We start from the raw sequence: 22,916 nt of genomic DNA, 5'->3' as shown, positions 1-22,916 counted from the left end.
CCGCACGCAACACTGTCGACCCACACAACATTAGTGTCAGTCAGAGATCTGCGAGAAATGTCGGCCCACTCACCAGAGATGCAAACTGAAAAGATAAAATAAAAATGTGGTATCAAAAATCCACAACTTGGATGTATAAGGATATAGGATCCTCACAAATTAAATAATCGTAATTATAGTATCCGCTCAATAAACAGCAATTGTCGGTACTGTCAAGTTCAGTTTGTTGTTCAGTACAAAATTAGTATCTGCTCTCCGGAAGCTGTTGTTAATACAATAGTAAAAGTTACACGTTTAATAAACTGAAAAATCAAGGGCTGCGCTGATTGGAATTAGCCTGTCGATTAATGACGACGAACTGCTTTCAGAATTGGCAAACGTCTCTCATCCCTACTTGAATACGAAACTACGCTATTACAGTATATTTGTCATAGTAGGCACAGAATTTGGATTTTTGTAACCTTTACAGAATGAGTGTGGACAAAATAATGGACCTTTGCCGTCAGCTCTATAACTGAAGAACAATGCTCATTTACAATAGTTTCGCCAATGTAGCAAGTCTGGGTCATTTTGCTGTTAAGAGATATTTGTTTCGATTACAAAATGAATTATTTGTTGATTTCAGACTGATTTTTTTTGTTCCTCATCCATTTTATTCCATTTACCTTATCTTCCGCAAGTCTCTTCCGTTCAGATTACGTTGTTAATCCCACATCTTGCTTTGTCTGCCCGGTGTCATGTTCTTGTTCGTGCATTGTTCGAATGCATTTTTCCTTCCATTATTTTCACAATAAGTGGTCAATTCTGTATAGGTTTCCAGACAGTCGGTCTCTCCGTTCTGCGGCAGTTTTTCTCTCCTATGTTGTTGAATACTTATTCGCTGGTCATTCTATCAGTCCATGGAATTCTTAGGATTCTTCTCCTACACCAGGCTTCAAAGGGCGCCTTACGAAACATGGTAAAAAGTTTGTAAGCTGACAGATGTCACTCTTAGAAGTTCGTGATCTTTCTGTGAGCTCGACGACAGCAAAGAACGTTTAATAGCGAAGCGCACGACTGCAGTTTACCGCAGGGCTGACGTAATTAATAAAGTGTATGAAGTCGGTAACATCGATAGTTCATTACATCGGGGACTGTGCTAACGTTCACCTGCCAGAGAATACGGACGCCTAGACTGAAACCCGAATACTTCAGATTTTACTCCTGGCTGGCGGCTGATCAATAAAGAGCTTTCCACAAATTTCGCATCACGGCTCACTCGCATTCCTGAAAGGATATAGAGCGCATCGCAGTGCGGCACTGCACACAGTCTGACATTTTCTCAGTATTGACAAGGGTCCTGTATATTTTCAGTTCCCAATAGAACGGCAAATACTCTGAGCAGTCCTGTTGCGTTTTATGTCACGAATATTGCTGGTCGTTCCCACCATATTCTGAAACGTTCGTATCGGGCATGGTTTATTAAACCCGAGCTGATGAAAATACTGCGATGAACCCTCTGATTGGTAACTTGTTCAGTTAGGAGCTCTGGTATTTGTTGCTGCGCGTGTGTTTTGAAGTACCAGGCCAGTGGTTGTCATGCAATTTTCGACTGTATTGCATCTGTGGCCTCGCAGTTTTGCCAAAGACACACAGTGAGTGCCGTCGAAAACTTTGTAACACTAGCATACAGTACTTGTTGGCCACACCACTCTTTTCCGATATCTACGTAAAGTATGAGCTTATTGTGGAATTGGCGGTAACAAGCACTTTCCGTAATATATTACACAGCAGCACCCAAATAGACTGATGTAGAGGATAGATAGTATAATAAAAGAAAGTATCACCATTCTAGAGGGTCTAGTCGTGGTACTGGTCGCATAACCTGAAAACCCTGCGTTCCCCTCCGTAGACTATCCCCGTAACCGCTTGTGTGTTTGTAGGGATTTGTAGATGGTAGTTCTCCTTTTCTACTCGTTTTGTTAGCAATTTTACTGTCAGAAATTCGTTAGTGATGTTCGCTATAATAATTAACAAAAATGCAGTTCCATTATGTAAAAGGTTGGACCTTGTGTTTATGTACTGATCAAACATTTAGCCAACCAGCTTAACGTCTCATGCGTCCGACGTGCTGATAAGAATAACATACGGAAGAGTTGAAAATAAGGTACAAAGAGGAAGAAATAGGAATTTCAGAGGATGAAAGGAACTAGTTTGTATATCACGCAGATGACATCACATCAGATGAGATACATGGGGTTGCGAAGCAGATGAAAAACAGCAAAGCTGCAGGGTCTGATGCAATAGATTATAACTCCTTAAATATGGACGACTGAAGTTACAGCTAACGCGTGTACACCTCTTAAATGATTCTGTAAGACGTGGCTGGTACCTGAATGAGGAGAGACAGAGGAGGTGATATCGCTCCACAAAATAGGAAGAAGAAATGTTTGCGAGAAAAATAGAAGAATTAACCTACTAACTCTGTTCAAGCATTATTAACGGCACAAAGAGAAAGGCAGCCGACGCCCTCCTGATAGAAGACCAAAATGGCTTTTGAAAGGGACGATCTCGTAGTGACAATGTTACTATTGCAAGCAAGCTAACTAAATACTGAGCAGTTGCATCGATGTGCCGCTTGCACTAGAAGCAGCTGATAGACCAAGGTCAAAGACATTATGCCTACGCGAGCCTGCAGGGTTGCCACATCTTACAAAGAAAATCAGTCTCATTACTTTATTGTCGCACCTCGTACAGATTGAACAACCTCGGGGATAGGCTACAACCCTGCCTCACTCCCTTCTCAACCACTGCTTCCCTTTCATGGCTTTCGACTCTTTTATCTGCCTCCTGGTTTCTGTATGAGTTGCAAATAGTCTTTCGCTCCCTGTATTTTACCCCTGCTACCTTCAGAATTTCAAGAAGAGAATTTTAGGCAACCTTGTCAAAAGATTTCTCTAAGTCTGCAAGTGCTAGAAACGTAGATCTGCCTTTCCATGACTTATCTTCTAAGATACGTAAGTCCTAGGGTCAGTATTGCCTTACGTATTCTTCCATTTCTCCGTAATCCAAAGTAGTCTTCTCCAAGGTTGGCTTCTATCAGTTTTCCGTTCTTCTGTACAAAATTCGTGTTAGTATTTTGCAACCATGACTGATGAAAATGATAGGTCGGTAGAATTCACATTTGTCAGCGCTTGCTTTCTTTGGGTTTAAAATTATTGTATTCTTCTTGAAGTCTGAGGGTATTTCGTCTGTCTCATACATCGTGTCCACCATGTGAAAGAATTTTGTGCTTCATGCCTCTCTCAAGGCTATCAGAAGTCGGACTATAGTCTAGCCCTGGGGCTTCGTTTCGTCTGGTGTCTTTCATTGCTCTGTCAAATTCTTCTCGCAGTATACCTCTCATCTCATCTTGATCTACTTCCTCTTCAATTTCTATAATATTACCTTCAGTTAATCTCCTTTGCGTAAACCCTCTATACACTCCTTCCATCTCCCAGCTTTCCCTTCATTGCTTAAGACTGATTTTCCATCTGACCTCTTGATATTCATACAGCTGCTTCTCTTTTCTCCAAATGTCTCTTTAATTGTCCTAGAGGCAGCATCTCTCTGCCTTTTCCGTAATAATCCATGGTTGTATAGCCTTGAATTTGGCCGCTAGTCATTCCTGCTTAACCATATTGTAGATGTCTGTTTTCCATTTTACCTGCTTCGTTTGCGGCATTTTTATATGTTCTCCCTTTTTGAAAATGAGCGTTTGGCGTCATTGGCCGGGACGACCCTTGCGGGGCAGGCCCGGCCGCCTTGGTGCAGGTCTCATTACATTCGACGCCACATTGGGCAACCTGCGCTCCGGATGGAGATGAAATGATGATAAAGACAACACAACACCCAGTCCCTGAGCGGAGAAAATCCCCGACCCAGCCGGGAATCGAACTCGGGCCCTTAGGACGGCAATCCGTCACGCTGACCACTCAGCTATCGGGGCGGACTTCTCCCTTTATGAATTAAATTCAGTATCTCCTGTTATACCCATGTAATTTTACTAGGTTTTGTCTGTCTACCAATATGATGCTCTGCTGCCTTCATTATTTCATGTCTCAAAGCTATCCATTCGGCTTGCAGTGTATTCCTTTCCCCTGATTCAGTCAGTCGTTTCTAGTGCTCCTCTGAAACTCTGGGAAACCTCTGGTGCTTTCAGCTAAATATCCTACATTTTTGCAAATTTTTTTAGTTTTAATCTTCACCTCATAACCAACAAAACGTGGTCAGGATCCACATATGCCTCCGGAAATCTCTTGTTGTTGTGGTTCAGTCCAGAGCTGGTTTGATGCAGCTCTCCATGCTACACTATCCTGTGCAACACTCCTCTTCATCTCCGAACAACTACTGCAACCTACATCCTTCTAAATCTGCTAAGTTATTCATCCCTTGGTCTCCCTCTACGATTTTTACCCTCCACGCTTCGCTGCAATACTAAATTGGTGATCCCTTCATGTTTCAGAACGTGTCCGCTTCTCCCCGATTCTATTCAGTACCTTCTCATTAGTTATATGATCTACCCATCTAATCTTCAGCATTTTTCTGTAGCACCACATTTCGAAAGCTTCTATTCTCTTCTTGTCCAAACTATTTATCGTCCATGTTTCACTTCCATACATGACTACACTCCATACAAATACTTTCAGAAACGACTTCCTGACACTTAAATCTATACTCGATGTTAACAAATTTCTCTTCTTCAGAGACGTTTTCCTTGCAATAACCGGTCTATATTTTATATCCTCTGTACTTTGACCACCATCAGTTATTTTACTCGCCAATTAGGAAAACTCATTTACTACTTTAAGTAATCTAATTCCCTCTGCATCGCCTGATTTAATTCGACTACATTCTATTTTCCTCGTTTTGATTTCGTTGCTTTTCATTTAATATCCTCCTCTCAAGACACTGTCCATTCGGTTCAGCTGTGCCTCCAGGTCCTTTCCTGTCTATGACAGAATTACAATCTCGTTGGCAAACCTCAAAGCTTTTATTTCCTCTCCGTGGATTTAAATTCCTACTCCAAATATTTTTTTTATTTCCTTTACTGCTTTCTTAGTATACAGATTGAATAACATCCGGGATAGGTTACAACTATGTGTCACTCTCTTTTCAGCCACTGCTTCCCTTTGATGTCCCACGACTCTTGTAACTGTCATCTGGTTTCTGTACAAATTGTAAATAACCTTTCGCTCAATGTATTTTACCCCTGCCGCCGTCGGAATTTGAAAGAGAGTATTCCAGCCAACATTAACAAAAGCTTCTTCTAAGCCTACAAATGTTAGAAACGTAGGTTTACCTTTCTTTGACCTATCTTCAGTATTGCCTCGCGTGTTCTTACAATTCTATGGAATCCAAACTGATCTTCCCGAGATCGGCTTCTACGTTTTTCCATTTCTTTCTAAAGAATTCATGTTAGTATTTTGGAACCATGACTTATTAAACTAATATTTCTGCAGTTTTCACCCCCGTCAACACCTGCTTTCTTTGGGATGAACTCTGAAAGTGTTTCACCTGTCTCATACATCTTGCTCTTACAGTGTAAAATCTAGTTCCGAAATCTCTGTCTTACTACCATGTAATTAGCCAGCAACCTTCTAGTGTCTCCAGGTCTCTTCGACGTACACAACCTTCTTTCATTACCCTTAAACCAAGTGTTAGCGATGGTTAAATTATGTTCTGTTGAAATTTGTACCAGGCGGCTTCCTTTTTCACTCCGTTCCCAGTCCATATTCACCTACTGCTTTTCCTTATCTTCCTTTTCCTACTATCGATTTCCAGTCCCCCATCAGAATTAAATATTCGTCTCCGTAGACTATCTGAATAATTTCTTTTATCCCATCATACATTTCTTTGATCTCTTCATCATCTGCGGAGCTAGTTGGCATATAAACTTGTACTTCTGAGGTGTGGGGTTGGTGTCCATTTTGGCTATGATAATGCGTTCACCAGGCTGTTCATGGTAGCTTAACCACATTCCTATTTCCCCATGAACCACGGATCTTGCCGTTGGTGGGATGGCTTGCGTGCCTCAGCTATACAGATAGCCGTAACGTAGATGCAACCACAACGGAGGGATATCTGTTGAGACCAGACAAACATGTGGTTCCTGAAGAGGGTAGAAGCTTTTTCAGTAGCTGCAATGGATGATTGACTGATCTGGCCTTGTAACATCAACCAAAACGGCTTTGCTGAGCTGGTACTGCGAAGGTTGAAAGCAAGAGAAAATATAGCTTTAATTTTTGCCGAGGTCATGCAGCTATACTGTATGGTTAAATGATGAGTAGCATCCTTTAGGGTAAAATATTCCTGAAATAAAATAGTCCCCCATCTGATCTACAGCGGGGAACTACTCAGTAAGACGTCTTTATCAGGAGAAACAAAACTAGCGTTCTATGGACCAGAGCGTCAAATGTTAGATCTCCAACAAACATTATTGTCAGAATACGTCGCCCATGGCTTCTGCAGGAAGCACAGGACACTAAGAGAACCCTCTGCTTTAATTAAGATGAGTATCATACCATGCACCTAAACATTGTTCTAGAACTACTCCCATCACCAACCACTCACTACCACCGTCTACTGTCAAATATCCTCAGGATTACCCACGTGTGTATCTCAGTTCAATATTCAGTACAGTGAAACATGTAAATGAAACACACGCATAGAGGAAAGTAACAAGGTAACTTTCTTTGTGCAAATGAAATAAACCCAATCAGTCACGCTCACAGCGTAATAAAAGTAATATAACCTTCTTTAAAATAAAACGTAGAAATCACTAATGCTCACGGTATGCAGTTCACGAAATAAAAATGGCTCTCGCCTTTTGAGAACGCATTCGAATGCCCAACGTGCCGTCACGCAACAACCATAATACTACAATAACAGACTGTCGGTGCGTATTACTACTTGTTAACTAGTACACTCAGAGCACCAATTGTAGTTTGCACTGTATACTATAAGGGGTCAATTAATCACCAACCTGCAGCCGTCGGCTGCTATAGGACGTAGGTACTGCAAAACTCCCTTTTCACAGCTCCACTGTAATCACAGTTCTCATACCCGGCAAAAGACACCAGCCTCTCCACAAAGTGGTCAAGCCCCGCACTGACCGTTGGGCATTCCCGTAGGCAGCTCCTTGGTGTAGCAGCTTGGAGAAGGGTTCCCAGTATTGTCTGTGCGTCAGCTGACTTCCACTTTGCAATGCCAAAGAGAAAGAGCGGAATGCTACGCTGATTGAGACTATGTTCTCCGTCTCGTACGGCCCCGTCAAACCTCAGAGTGGCGCTAAATGCGTTACATATACCGCCGACCATACCCCCTAGCCAAGCACTAGCACGATAGCAGTGTTCGACGAGGCTGGGGGACGCGGAAGGAAGGAAGACGTATCACGATTTACAAATTCACTGCGCACCTTAGAAAGCCGAAATAGATGGTGGTACGAAGAATAAATCTAAATAAATATAGCGTATTTGGAAAATTGTTGCCTTCATTTGGGAAGGAAATCCATTACGAGTATGTGGTGCAGTAGGGAAAGACCTGCTACCATGAACTTTACATTGGTTTTTAGAGTATGGATGTAGATGTAGACGTAATGTATATATAATGTTATGTTGTGTTGTTTTTATTTTATTTATTGATTTACTACAACCAGTCACAATTTACTTTAACAAAACTAGTTACTCTAGAGGTTTAAAGCTGCACCACTGTTGGTAACATTGTTGTTTTACCCGTTTTCTCCAGTTATTACCATATAATACGCCAGCTTTACTCACTTCACTGTATACAATGTGTGTATGATGTAAACACGACATGAAACAGTCTATGGCCACTGGAGATAGTTGTTTTTATATTTGTTCATCTTTGTAGTTAAAGCCCTCCACAACATTTTGACACTTATACTAAATTAGTGTTTTGTTTTTTTCCTCTCCTACTAGAAAGCTCCACGGGTTACCTCAAAATCGTACACACAACACATACAGAGCTTAGTAATTGACACCCTGGTCGTGCAGGTTTATACCTGTGAAATGCTTGTCGGAAATGAAATAAACTCTCACTGGTAGCAGTACACTTGTAGTTTCAATTGTAATAAATAACATTCACGGCAAATCCTAAACTAAAATGCTTGTATTTAATGTTTCTTAAATTACAGTTTCCGTGATCTGTGTAGTGACTCGCCTCACGTTTGAGTAGTTCTGCCTCCCATGTGGCCCAGGAAACCATGAAAAAAATGTAATAACAAACTTCTAGCGCAAAATATTTATGTGTAGTTTGCTGATTTTAAAAATGTCTATGATTCCTTCGATGGATATATACTATTCAGCTTCCTAGAAGAACTTGGATCTGACGATAAAACAATAAGCAAACTTGACTAATACAATTTCGAAAGTGTAATTTTTAGGTGAAATATCAAAAGCTATCGAAATTAAAACAGGCTTGAGACAGAGGGAAAGTATGGCCCATTATTATGAAACTTCATTTCGTAGAAAGCATTACAAGAATGGAGAAAAAGAACTGAAGAGCAAGGAATCAATAAAGTCCAGCTTGGATGAAGGAGGTAGAACGTTGATACTGACTGCTTAGCTTCGTGGGGGCTAGTGATGCACCAAAATATATGGAATCAAAATATGAGACTATAAACAAAGTTTCAGAATTTAAACACTTGGGAGATATAATTGAGCCAAATGCTCTGAACAAAGCAGGTAAGATAAACAGATCCAGGAAAATGTAAATGGCATTCCATTTAATAAAGACCACATAAAATAAGACGCTCTTTATCTATTAATACAAAATTGTCCTCCCCGGCAGCTGAGTGGTCAGCGTGACAGAATGTTCATAGTAAGGGCACGGGTTCGATTCCCGACTGGGTCGGAGATTTTTCTCCGTTCAGGGACTGGGTGTTGTGTTGTCCTAATCATCATCATTTCATCCCCATCGACGCGCAAGTCGCCGAAGTGGCGTCACATTGAAAGACTTGCACCCGGCGAACGGTCTACCCGACTCGAGTCACTAGTCACACGACATTTACAATACAAAATTGGGGCATTCCTGCGTGGTGATTAAAGCCGAGGGTCATAGGCCTAAGAATGCCCCCCCATAAACACAGTTAAATAGCTGGGAGCAGAAATAAAGAAGAATAATTTGAAAAATTTTGGGCCGGAAGTACCAAAATGTGATTTGGAAATTGAGAAGCAACAAGAAAGAGTATGAATAAACCGAGAATATAATAGATACAATGAGAAAGCGAAGGACTGCAAGAGACTGACCAAAGAGAAATCAACTTCTTTGACAAAAATTCGAAGTCATAGGTCATGATTTATACAAGGTGAGTCTGAAAAGTTCAGTGAATAGCTTCAGATAATAAAGGAAAGAAGAATCAGAAACAAAATACTTTTAATGGCTTTCAAAGTAGTCACCATTAGGTACAACGTATTTCTGACTTCGGTTGTAAAGCTGTTGGAAACTGTCAGCAAACGCTTCTTGTGGAGGCGATCCAAGATCCGTGGTTGGTTGTCAGCATCATTACACGAGATGAGACCTGGTGCTACAAGTACAATCCTGACACCAAGTAACAGGCAGCGGCACGGTGTCCGTTGTTTACACAGACTCCCAAAAGGAAGTCGGCTTACAAAATCTAAGATTAAGACGATATAGATCGTCTTTTTCCACACCAAGATTTAGATCCATTCTTTATTTTCTGAGACCATTCACAAAATTCCTCAGGAGCTCTTGTAGAAGTTAAGAAGGATGTAGAGGAGGTGGGAACAACAGACAGGCAAAGACAGAGAAAACAGACATAAAAGGCACAAAAAGACAAGGAATATTAAGAAAGGTAGGAAGATGTATTTGCTCAGCAAGGGTGACAGGACACAAATTTCAGAATATCTCTACAGTCAGCATCAAATATTCGGTGATGAGGACGAAGATGTGGAGAACAAATGTAAAAATTCAAAGGCGTCGTTCAATATGCACTAGACAAGTATGTTTTAAGGGATGAGAAAGATCCACCATGGTTTAATAGCCGTGTTAGAAAAGCACTACGTAAGCAAAGAGCACTTCATCTCAGATTCAAGAGAGGTAAAAACGTAGCTGACAAGCAAAAGCTGAACGAAACGAAAATGAGCGTAAGGAGAGCAATGAGAGAAACGTTCAATGGTTTTGAACGTACGACGTTGTCAAACGACCTGAGTAAAAACCCCAAGAGATTTTGGTCGTATGTAAAATCAGTAAGTGGCTCAAAATCATCTATTCATTCTCTCAGCGACCACACCGGCACCGAAACGGAAGATAACAGAGAGAGGGCCGAAATACTGAATTCGGTTTCCCGAAGTTCTTTCGCCACGGAAGATCGTAACACTGTCCCTCGTTTAAATCGTCGTACGAACGTCGAAATGGCAGATACCGAGATAACCGAGCGTGGAACTGAAAAGCAGCTACAATCGTTTAGTAGTGGAAAGGCGTCACGACTAGATGAGATACCTTTAAGATTCAATAAAGATAATGCGGAAGAACTTGCTCCCCTTCTAGCAGTAGTTTATCGTAGATCGCTTGAGCAACGAAAAGTAGCTAACGTCTGGAAAAAGCGCAGATCATTCCCGTTTTTAAGGAAGGCCGTAAGACACAGCCACACAATTATAGAACTATATCGTTGACGTCTGTCTGTTGTAGATTTATGGGACACGTTTTATGCTCAACAATTATGACGTTTCTGGGCCGCGCGGAGTGGTCGCGCGGTTTAAGGCGCCATGTTACGGATTGTGCGGCCCCTCCCGCCAGAGGTTCGAGTCCTCTATCGGACATGGGTGTGTGTGTTGTTCTTAGCATAAGTTAGTTCAAGTTAGATTAAGTAGTGTGTAAGTCTAGGGACCGATGACCTCAGCAGTTTGGTCCCTTAGGAATTCACACACATCTGAACATTTTATGACGTTTCTGGAAAATGAACATCTCCTCTATAAAAATCTACATGGATTCCGCAAACAGAGATCCTGCGAAACTCAGCTCGCTCTGTTCCTCAGCGAGATCCACACCACAGTAGACAACGGCACTCAGTTTGGTGCTGTGTTCCTTGATCTCAGTAAGACATTTTACACCGTCCCGCATTTCCGTTTAATGAAAAAAACATGAGCTTACGGAGTATCGGAGCAGACTTGCGACTGGATTCAAGACTTTTTTGCAGATAGAGCTCAACATGTCGATCTTAACGGAACTAAACCGACAGTTGCAAATGTAATATCCGGAGTACAAAATTGTTACATTAGAAGTGTAGCAGAGCCAAACACTCGGCGAAGTAAGGAACCAGAAAAAGAAATGTCTGGCACGGCCTTTCTGCCATACATTCCCAGAGTGACGGACAGAATCGGCCGTATATTGCGCAAACACGGCGTAAAGACGATTTTCAAACTGACAAGGAAGATCAAAGAGTGTCTTAGATCGGCGAAGGAGAAAAGAGACCCACTTGCAATGTCGGGAATATACCGTATACCATGCACATGCGGAAAAGTTTATGTCGGAATGACTGGACGATCAATTAACACCAGGATCAAAGAGCATAAGCGACATTGCAGGTTGGGGCAGGTGGAGAAATCGGCCGTGGCAGAGCACGCACTGAATGAGACCGACCACGTAATAAAATTCGCCGACACGGAAGTTCTGGCTGTAGAGAAGCACTATCACACGCGCTTGTTCAGAGAAGCTGTAGAAATCCAAAAACACGCGAACAGTTTCAACAAGAAAGAGGAAAGCCTTAAGGTAAACGGATCCTGGCTGCCCGTGCTGCAGCGAACGACCATCGCAGGTAGCAAGAGGAGAACCGCACCGGACATGACCGCGGAGAAGCCCTCGGACGTTGGCGCGCCAGGTACATATAGTCTGCGGCCGCGAGCTCGCCTCCAGTTCACCACCGGCAATGGAGGGTGAAGCTTTGACAATGCCAGCCACTCGTGCTGACGAAACGTCAGAAAAATCATTAGATGAACGTCGGCCGAACAACCTGAGACAGAAGCCAATAGGCAGTTTGTCAATATCCGGAGTACCACAGGACAGTGTGATAGGACCGCTTCCGTTTACAGTGTATATAAATGGTCTAGAAGAAAGTGCGGGATGCTCTTTAAGGCTATTCGCAGATGATGCAGTTGTCTACGCCAAAGTAACAACGCCAGAAGATAGTAAGAATTTGCGGAATAACCTGCAGAGAACTGATTAAAGGTGCAGACTCTGGCAGTTGACCATGAACGTAAATAAATGTAACATATTGTGCATTCATAGGAAAATAAACCCACTACTGTACAGTTACACTATAGATGACAAACAGCTGTAGACAGCGTCTGCCGTAAAATATCCGGGCGTAACTATCCAGAGCGACCTTGAGTGGAATGACCATATAAAACTGATAGTGGGAATAGCAGACACCAGACTCAGATTCATCGGGAGAATCTTAAGGAAATGCAACTCATCCACGAAAGAAGTGGCTTATAAGGCGCTTGTTCGCCCGATTCTTGAGTATTGTTCATCTATCTGGGATCCCTATCAGGCAGGACTGGCTGGCTCTGAGCACTATGGGACTTAACATCTATGGTCATCAGTCCCCTAGAACATAGAACTACTTAAACCTAACTAACCTAAGGACATCACACACATCCATGCCCGAGGCAGGATTCGAACCTGCGACCGTAGCAGTCGCGCGGTTCCGGACTGCGCGCCTAGAACCGCTGGACCACCGCGGCCGGCCAGGCAGGACATAAAGGAAATAGAGAAGATCCAACGAAGAGCTGCGTCACGGGATAGTTTAGCTGGCGAGAGAGCGTTACGGAGATGCTGAACAAACTCCACTAGCAGACGTTACAAGAGAGGCGTTGCGCATCACAGAGGAAGTTACTATTGAAATTTCGGGACAGCACTTCTCAGGAGAAGTCAGCCAACATATTACTTCCCCCCACATACATCTCGCGTACTGACCACGAGGAGAAAATTCGAGAAATTACAGTAAATACAGAGGCTTACCGACAATCATTCTTCCCGCGCACTATTCACTAGTGGAACTGGGTTGGAGGGATCAGATAGTGGTTCAGAAAGTACCCTCCGCCACACACCATTAGGTAGCTTGCGGGGTATGATGTAGATATAGGGAGGTTTCAAAAGAAAAGACAAAAAACAAGTTGAAGATAGCCGTTTGGTAAAACACCGTGTCCTCCTGCGTGAAGAAGTCTCTCATTGCGTGCTGGACATCCTTCTCCGAGAGGGGTCTTTGAACCTTGAAGACCTTTCTTAATGAACCAAAGGCGAAATAATCGCATGGGTATCGATCAGTAGTATAGGGTGTGTGCTCGAGTGTATCTCGCTTGAGATGTCATAACGCGACATTTACGATATGGAGAGGTGCACTATCATGAATCAACAGCGCACCATTCCACCACGCCGTTCTTCAACAGACTTGCTGCCCCATACACACTCTTCATTCTCCGATTGTTTTTCCTTCGGCAGCCAGGAAAAGAATAAGAGCACGTTGGTCCTGTTTGGACACATTTCGTAATAACGGCGTCACAGTTCACGTTTCCGCATTTACCGCACGCACTTAGGAAAGATACGAATGCCGCACTCGTCCCTTGCCTACATGTGGGTCCTTATATAAGCGCGCCGTAGTGGCGCTACGTCGCACACACGCTGCAGCAACGCCGTCCAAACGAAACTTTTTGATCGCCCTTCATAAATTACGCAGTTTCTCTTGGTAGTGTGGATAACAGGTTGACACTTGTCAGCGCTGTGACAGTGGCTGGCTGCAGTGGAAGGTGGCGCACGCCCCGTGGCCCCTGGTGGTGAGCACACTCGGCGACAGGGATGGATGGGCTGCAGGGCGCCGGGGCCGTCGTCCTGACCCGGCGATTAGTCTTGGCCGTCGCGTCGCGTCGCGTTGGTCGTCGCTAGCGCGGCGCTGCTTGTCTCTCTCTCTCTCTCTCCCTCTCTTTCTATCTCTCGCCGGGTGCATTTGCATGTGCGCCGGCTCCGCCGCATCTCAAAGTCAAATACCAGAAGGCCGATCGTGGCGGCCGATCCCAGGGCAGAGCGTGGCCTAGGCCTGAGGTCTGTGCAGCCGCAGCGTGACCGCCGCCGTCACGTGCGGCTCGCGTGACTCTGCCAGCGCTTCCGGTGGCAGCTGGCGGCGCCGGACGTTGACTCTCGGCCGTCTCGAAAAAGCTGTAGGCAGAACGCCAGCCCGTCCTCGCCTCCCCCTCATCTCACGGTCTCTGTATAATTACACCGTCCTTGTACTACTCACGAGGATCTGAGGCGTCTGTAGTTTTATTTCATCGATTACTACACCAGAGACGCGTCTTGGCCTAACTGCACTACTGGCAAATTAAAACTGCTACGCCGAGAAGAAATGCAGATGATAAACGGGTATTCATTGGACAAATATATTATACTAGAACTGACATGTGATTACATTTTCACGCAATTTGGGTGCATATACCCTGAGAAATCAGTATCCTGAACAACCACCCCTGGCCGTAATAACGGCCTTGATACGCCTGGTCATTGAGTCAAACAGAGCTTGGATGGCTTGTACAGGTACAGCTGCCCATGCAGCTTCAACACGATACCACAATTCATCAAGAGTAGTGACTGTCGTATTGTTGCTCGGCCACCATTGACCAGACGTTTTCAATTGGTGAGAGATCTGGAGAATGTGCTGGCCAGGACAGAAGTCGAACATTTTCTGTATCCAGAAAGGCCCGTACAGGACCTGCAACATGCGGTCGTACATTATCCTGCTGAAATGTGGGGTTTCGCAGGGATCGAATGAAGGGTAGGGCCACGGGTCGTAACACATCTGAAATGTAGCGTCCAGTGTTCAAAGTGCCGTCAATGCGAACAAGAGCTGACCGAGACGTGTAACCAATGGCACCCCATACCATCACGTCGGGTGATACGCCAGTATGGCGATGACGAATACACGCTTCCAATGTGCGTTTACCACGATGTCGCCAAACACGGATACGACCATCATTATGCTGTAAACAGAACCTGGATTCACCCGAAAAAATGACGTTTTGCCATTCGTGCACCCAGGTTCGTCGTTGAGTACACCATCGCAGGCGCTCCTGTCTGTGATGCAGCGTCAAGGGTAACCGCAGCCATGGTCTCCGAGCTGATAGTCCATGCTGCTGCAAACGTCGTCGAACTGTTCGTGCAGATGGTTGTTGTCTTGCAAACGTCCCCATCTGTTGACTCAGGGATCGAGACGTGGCTGCACGATCCGTTACAGCCATGCGGATAAGATGCCTGTTATCTCGACCGCTAGTGATACGAGGCCGTTTGGATCCAGCACGGCGTTCCGTATTACCCTCCTGAACCCACCGATTCCATATTCTGCTAACAGGCATTGGATCTCCACCAACGCGAGCAGCAATGTCGCGATACGATACCTAAGGACATCACACATATCCTTGCCCGAGGCAGGATTCGAACCTGCGACCGTAGCGGCCGCGCGGTTCCATACTGAAGCGCCTAGAACCGCTCAGCCACTCAGGCCGGCCATACGTTACAGCAACACCCTCAAACCGAAACTTTTTGATCGCCCTTCATAAATTACGCAATTTCTCTTGGTAGTGTGGATAACAGGTACGGCCGCATCCGATTAACCATGCCGACCCTGCGTATCCGCGGGAAAAACGGCACAAGCAAAAAATAAGTAAAGATATAAATAGATGTGTGAATTCTGGTAATAAAATTTCCTGTGGCTCAGTGCTCTGGTGGAGTTCTTCCAATTTGACGCCACTTCGGTAACTTGCGTCTCCATGCCCTACAGATTAACGTGGAATCCGAAACAGTATCGTTTCTGGCGGATCTCCACTTCATTGAGCTATGCATGTTACACTAAAAGGCAGAGTGAAACATCCGTGGTTCACTTGGGATTCAATCCCGCGACTGTTAAGTTCTCAGGCACGTGCTTTGCAGTTTCTATTTTATTTTATTGTCACTTTGGGTCTCATACCTCCCTTTCAGCCCTTGCTTGTGCTCTTCACTTAATGCCTTCTCTGGCGAGATTATTAAGCTGCATTAAAGGAATGACAAGGTCAGTCAACTTGGTTAATTATCATACGAACACAAAAGAGCAGACTTACCTCTTGGCGTAAAATAAATTACTGTTCCCTAGATTAACTAGCACTGAAGGTCTCTGCAACTGTAAAACAGTAGTTTTCTCTGCCTGTACTGAACGAAAATTTGTTTTTATCCACATTAATAGTTGCTGTTCAAAAAATGGCTCTGAGCACTATGGGACTCAACTGCTGAGGTCAGTAGTCCCCTATAACTTAGAACTAGTTAAACCTAACTAACCTAAGGACATCACACACAACCATGCCCGAGGCAGGATTCGAACCTGCGACCGTAGCGGGCTCGCGGTTCCAGACTGCAGCGCCAGAACCAATAGTTGCTGTAAAAGAAAGTGCTTTTCTCTTCTTTCTTGCATAAAACAACCTAAATACTTTGTGAATTTGTAACAATTTTTCCACATTTACTTTCTTCACAAAAAATGAAGTTGAAATATACAAGTAAAATATTTTTTCTTTAAAAAGCCTTCACATGAATTTCAACAATAATGGTGGAGTTCCTTTTATAAATCATTCAGTTCCATGTTTTTCAAATAATATTGGTAATATTTGTCCTTTTTTTACGATTGGGAACAGTTTCCTTTGCAAATACACTGTTTCCATGTAATATGTAGTTGTTGTAGTCCTCATTTCTGTTAATGATTAATTTCACACAATGTCCAAGCAACCACATCATAGTGTGGGTTTTCGTTTTTGGCTAGTCCTTCGAGTCAGGTCAGAGGAGTGTGTCGGTATTGTAACTGGTTTCCGAGCTGTTTATGAGTATCGCTGATCTTTTCGTGACCCATTTTCAGTTCATGAACTGCCTGCAACATCTACACCTGTGTCTCACCCACATTTGAGGCACCTGTCAGTATGACTGAACCCAATAAGGTTTAATTTTTCATTAGTTGCAACAGTATTGTTTACAGCGTTATAGCATATTGAAACTACTTCTGATAGATGAATTTTCAAGTTAAATGTTACTTTCTTGTTCGTAATTTACTCCAGTTATCCAAATGGAAAAAGGGGACGAACCACGTGTCTCTTCTATCGGACCTTCACATCTTGGAGACGTAAATGTTAGGTTAAAAGGCAGACTTAAACATCCGTCGTCTGCCTAGTGTTCAATTCCGTGACCTTTTGGTTTCCATGCACGCTCTTTCCCATAGATCAAAATGCTTCGCTGCTCTGTGGAGTTTTGGCGGTTGTTTACTGCGTTTCCCGAATGATAACGTTTGCTCTATTGCTGACCAGCTCGCAGCTCCCATCATTGCAACGAAATGGCACTCCAAACGCCAGTTAAAAATGAGACACATAACAATACATGTATTTCACTGCTGCCATTACTTAGCGGTTGTAAATCGCATAAACAGACCTTCCTCGTCAAAGCTATCTCTCTTTTAGTGAAAACATAAGGTCCTGAGGTTAATCTTAACTCACAGACAGAAATCGCGGTGGATGACTTCAATTTTTTTAAATGTATATATTAACAGATACCCTTCTCTCCTTGTCCGGGCTCCCTTCCTTTCCACTCCTCTCTACCCACATCCTAAGGCTTGTACCGGAAGTACACCCTTCTTTACTCTTCCAGATCTCTCTTCCAAACATTCGCCCACACACACACACACACACACACACACACACACACACACACACACACTCACCCTTGTACATTGTACCCTGAATGCTACGTCCCATGATACCCCTAACCCTGCCAGTCTACACAAACTCACCACTTCACTCATCTATTTTAATCAGTCAACATATCGGCTTTTTATGTTTTAACTTATGCATTTGTCCAGCTGTCTTCTATACTATGTGAAACATTCATTTCCCCTTCACCTACGTCTATATTTTAATTAATCAACAAATGAGCATTTTCTGTTTCAACTTATGCAATTGACTATCTGTCTTTATAGTGTGTTAAACGTTCATTTTTTACAACCTCCAGGCCCAGTTTCATGCCCGTTTTAAATTTTTTACTGTTTTGTGGCTGAAGAGTGGCGATTTGTATCCCTACCCATATAGGACGACGGGGATGACACAACAATAAAGGAAAAGAACCTAGAATATATATTGACACAGAAAATGAAATGGTTGTTCACAGTCTACGACAGTAGAAATAGTTTAGAATTATCCATTTTAATTTTAGCCATTGCTTTTGTATTGTTGCCGTGACTATATTACTTTCGTAAATAAGAAACAAAAGTGCCTTCAGTCACTTATCGTTATTTAAATATCAATACACGACATCTTGAGTTGCTTCATCAGTTTACACAATTTTTTTTTAAAACATGCTACTACTGATCCTCTTAATAGAAGGTTATACAATGTCTAGTATTTCAACTACAAGTTCTACAAAACTAAGGCAAAAAAGAGAATTACTTATTGTTTTATAATTCTGAGGTACAGCGTATATCGGCGTATTTATGTACATAAAAACACTTCTAGTTTCACAGTTGATTCGCATATAATTTAAACCAGTCAAAGAGTATATAAGTCCAAAGATGTTACATTTTTATTTATATTCGTATATTGTTGTTTCTAAGATGATACGAAAATGTTATGTTTTTGTCTATACAGAAGCGTTATTTCCAAAACGAATTTTTTTGCAGATAACAGTTGTAACTGTATGTCGTAGAATGGTTATAACTGTTCATTATATTTTCATTATGAAAAAATAAATTTTATAAACTGCTGATAAAATTGTGGCTGTTATAATTAGGTTGTTCATTAACGTATTTCCACGAAATGTTTCATCCTGTAACGGTGTTTCTGTTGTTCTAATCAAATAAATTTTCTTCCGTTATGTTCTGCGCGAAATACAATTAGACTGTCGTGGATGTCATTTACTTTGTGCCCTTTCATGTACATATGGTTAGCTACTGTGAATTTGTTGCAATGGTTGAGACTGAAAGCATCAGTGTGCTCTTTGTCACGTGTATAGAAAGTTCTTCTTGTTTCACCTGTAAAGAAAGGAGGGTCGCAGGTTCGAATCCTGCCTCCGGGCCGGCCGGGGTGGCCGAGCGGCTCTAGGCGCTACAGTCTGGAACCGCGCGACCGCTACGGTCGTAGGTTTCGTATCCTGTCTCGGGCATGGGTGTGTGTGATATCCTTAGGTTAGTTAGGTTTAAGTAGTCCTAAGTTCTAGGGGACTGATGACCTCGGAAGTTAACTCCCATAGTGCTCAGAGCCATTTAGCCTGCCTCCGGCATGGATGTGTGTGGTGTCCTTAGGTTAGTTAGGTTTAAGGACTTCTAATTCTAGGGGACTGATGACCTCACAGGTTAAGTCCTTTAGTGCTTAGAGCCATTTGAACCATTTGTTATCCAGATTTAAGTGAATTTGAACGTGGTGTTATAGGCGGCGCACGAGCGATGGGACAGAGCATCTCCAAGGTAGCGATGAAGTGGGGATTTTCCTATACGACCATTCCACGAGTCTACCGTGAATATCAGGAATCCGTAAAACATCAAATCTCCGACATCGCTGCAGCCGGAAAAAGATCCTGCAAGAATGGGGCCAAAGACGACTGAAGAGAATCGTTCAATGTGACAGAAGTGCAGACCTTCCGCACATTGCTGCAGATTTAAACGCTGGGCCATCAGCAAGTGTCATCGTGTGAACCATTCAACGAAACATCGATATGGGCTTTCCGAGCCGAAGCCCAACTCATGGAATCTTGACGACTGCAGCTTTACGTCTCGCCTGGGCACGTCAGCACCGACATTGGACTGTTGATAGCTGGAAACATGTTGCCTGGTCGGACGAGTCTCGTTTCAAATTGTATCGAGTGGATGAACGTGTTCGGTCACGGAGACAACCTCATGAATCCGTGGATCGTGTATGTCAGCAGGGGGCTGTTCAAACTGGTGGACGCTCTATAATGGTGTGGGGCGTCTGTAGTTGGAGTGATATGGGACTCCTGATACGGGTAGATACGACTCTGACAGGTGACACATACGTAAGCATTTTGTCTGATCACCTGCTTCTGTTCATGTCCACTGTGCATTCCGACGGGCATTCCCAGCAGGACAATGCGACCTCCTACACGTCCACAATTGCTACAGAGTGGCTCCAGGAACACTCCTCTGAGTTTAAACACGTCTGCTGGCCACCAAACTCCCCAGACATAAACATTATTGAGCGTATCTGGGATACCTTGCTACGTGCTAATCAGAAGAGATCTGCACCGCCTTGTACTCTTACAGATTTATGGACAGCCCTGCAGCATTCACGGTGTCAGTTGCTTCCAGCACTACTTCATACATTATTCGAGTCCATTCCACGTCGTGTTGCGGCACTTTTGCGTGCTCGCGGGGGCCCTACACGATATTAGCCAGGTGTACCACTTTCTTTGGCTCTTCAGTGTATATTCCTCTACGTTTTTGTTATGGCAGTGTTGATATCTTCTGTGTAAGGCAGGTAGTGGCGAAGTTTGTTAACGGCTGGGAAATTTACGTTGTTGTGGGATATTCCTAAACAAGCAAGTACTTTTTCTGATGCTGTGCCTAAGTAGGGACAAGTTGTGAAGATTTGTTTTCTGTCAATCGTTTCTCCTGTGGTGTTTCTGTAAGGTGTGTTCAAATGGAAAGGTACGAAACGTCGTAACAACCAAACCACTGAAATCTGCATATTCCGCTTTGTGATAACGTAGTGCCCGTTCAAAATTCGAAGCTTTACCCTCAGCAGGCAAGATGATGCTACCGCCGTTTATGACGTCTGAAGTCCATCACTCATCGAATTCCCCGTAACGGACAAACCACTACATGTACTATGAGACACTCCGCAGCCTATTCATGTCCATCAAGAGCAAATCCCTGGGCTGCTAATGGAGGGGGAGATTCTGATCCATGATAACGCGCGTTCACACGTGTCCAAGTCACACAAAGTCTAATGGCTAAATTCAAGTCAGAGTCACTTGGTCACCCGCTCTACAGCCCAGGCATGTCGTCCTGCGACTTCCATGCGTTTGAGTCGGTAAAGAAACATCTCAAAGGGAAGCACTGACGACGAATTGAAGGAAACAATGGAGGACTGGCTCCTGTCTCAGCCACATGAATTCTGGCAGAAGAATCTTGCTCGTGAGACAGTGGAATAGTTTTCCTCGGGCCTCTGGTGATTACTTGTTAAAAAACTTCGATTATTCTCATGATGTTGTTCCGTACCTTTTCTTTTGAACACCCCTAATATTTTCCATTTTAGTTGGAGGCAAGGTAGTAGTCATAAATATTAGTGAAATCTTAAAATATTGCCCAGCCATACACAATTAGTAATGAAAACACAAATAACACGACGGGTTTCGAGAACAAAATTGAATCTTTACCTGAAATAAGCAAGAATCTGTGGAAACGAACAGCATTTTAAAAACGTAAAAAAGTGAAACCGTCGGACTAAACAGTCTCCATTTTACTTTCCGTTCAGTCATCTTCACATTCTGCAGGCATCGATGAAACCACAGACTTGTTTCCTTGTGCACCACACGCTTGTTCCCTTGTGCATATTGTCTTCGTCCATTGGCTAGCATACCGTGTGTCTGTTACGATTTTATTGGCAAATTTTGATCCGCGTTGTGACACACACGAGCCACCAATGCACTGTGCAGGTGAGTAAATTACTACGCACTGTGGTGATGTCGTGGGATACCTCCTAATATCGTGCCGGACCTCTTTTTGCCCGGCGTCGCATGGAATCAGTAAATCTTTAGAAGTCTCCTGTAGAAATATTGAGTCATGCAGTCTCTATAGCCGTCGACAACGACGGAAGTGTTGCCGGTGCAGGTTTTGTGCACGAATTGACCTCTCGATTATGTCCCATAAATATTCGATGGGATTCGTGTCGGATAATCTAGGAAGCCAATTAATTCCTTGGAATTGTCCAAAATGTACTTCAAACCTATCGCTATCACACATTCTGCAGGCATTGGGAGAGTCCTTAGAAAATATAGTCCGTCAATAAAGGAGGTGGCTTACAAAACACTCGTTCGAGTATTGCTCATCAGTATGGGATCCGTACCAGGTCGGGCTGACAGAGGAGATAGAGAAGATCCAAAGAAGAGCGGCGCATTTCGTCACAGGGTTATTTGGTAAGCGTGATAGCGTTACGGAAATGTTTAACAAACTCAAGTGGCAGACTCTGCAAGAGAGGCGCTCTGCATCGCGGTGTAGCTTGCTGTCCAGGTTTCGAGAGGGTGCGTTTCTGGATGAAGTATGTAATATATTGCTTCCCCCTACTTATACCTCCAGAGGAGATCACGAATGTAAAATTAGAGAGATTCGAGCGCGCACGGAGGCTTTCTGGTAGTCGTTCTTCCCGCAACCATACGTGACTGGAACAGGAAAGGGAGGTAATGACAGTGGCACGTAAAGTGCCCTCCGCCACACACCGTTGGGTGGCTTGTGGAGTATAAATGTAGATGTAGATGTAACATTGTGACCCGATGACATGGCGCACTGTCTTCCATAAAAATTCCATTGTCGTTTGGGAAGATGAAGTACATGTAGCCGAACAAAACCATTGCTAGTCATTGACAGATTCAATTAGACCAGACGACCGAGTCCATTCCATGTAAATACACAGCCCATACCATTACAGAGCCTGCACCAACTTATGCAGTGCCTTGTTGACAACTTGGGTCCAAGGCTTTCTGGGGTCTGTGCCACACTGTAACCCTACCATCAGCTATTACCGAATGAAATTGGAATTCACCTTCCCAGGCTACGGGTTTCCAGTCTGCTAGCGTGTGTGTGTGTGTGTGTGTGTGTGTGTGTGTGTGTGTGTGTGTGTGGTAAGGTCTTATGGGAC

The sequence above is a fragment of the Schistocerca piceifrons genome, chromosome 2, assembly GCF_021461385.2.
Source record: "Schistocerca piceifrons isolate TAMUIC-IGC-003096 chromosome 2, iqSchPice1.1, whole genome shotgun sequence".
Taxonomy (NCBI): Eukaryota; Metazoa; Arthropoda; class Insecta; order Orthoptera; family Acrididae; genus Schistocerca; species Schistocerca piceifrons.
The sequence above is the reverse complement of the archived record's forward strand: the minus strand, read 5'-3'. Positions refer to the sequence as shown.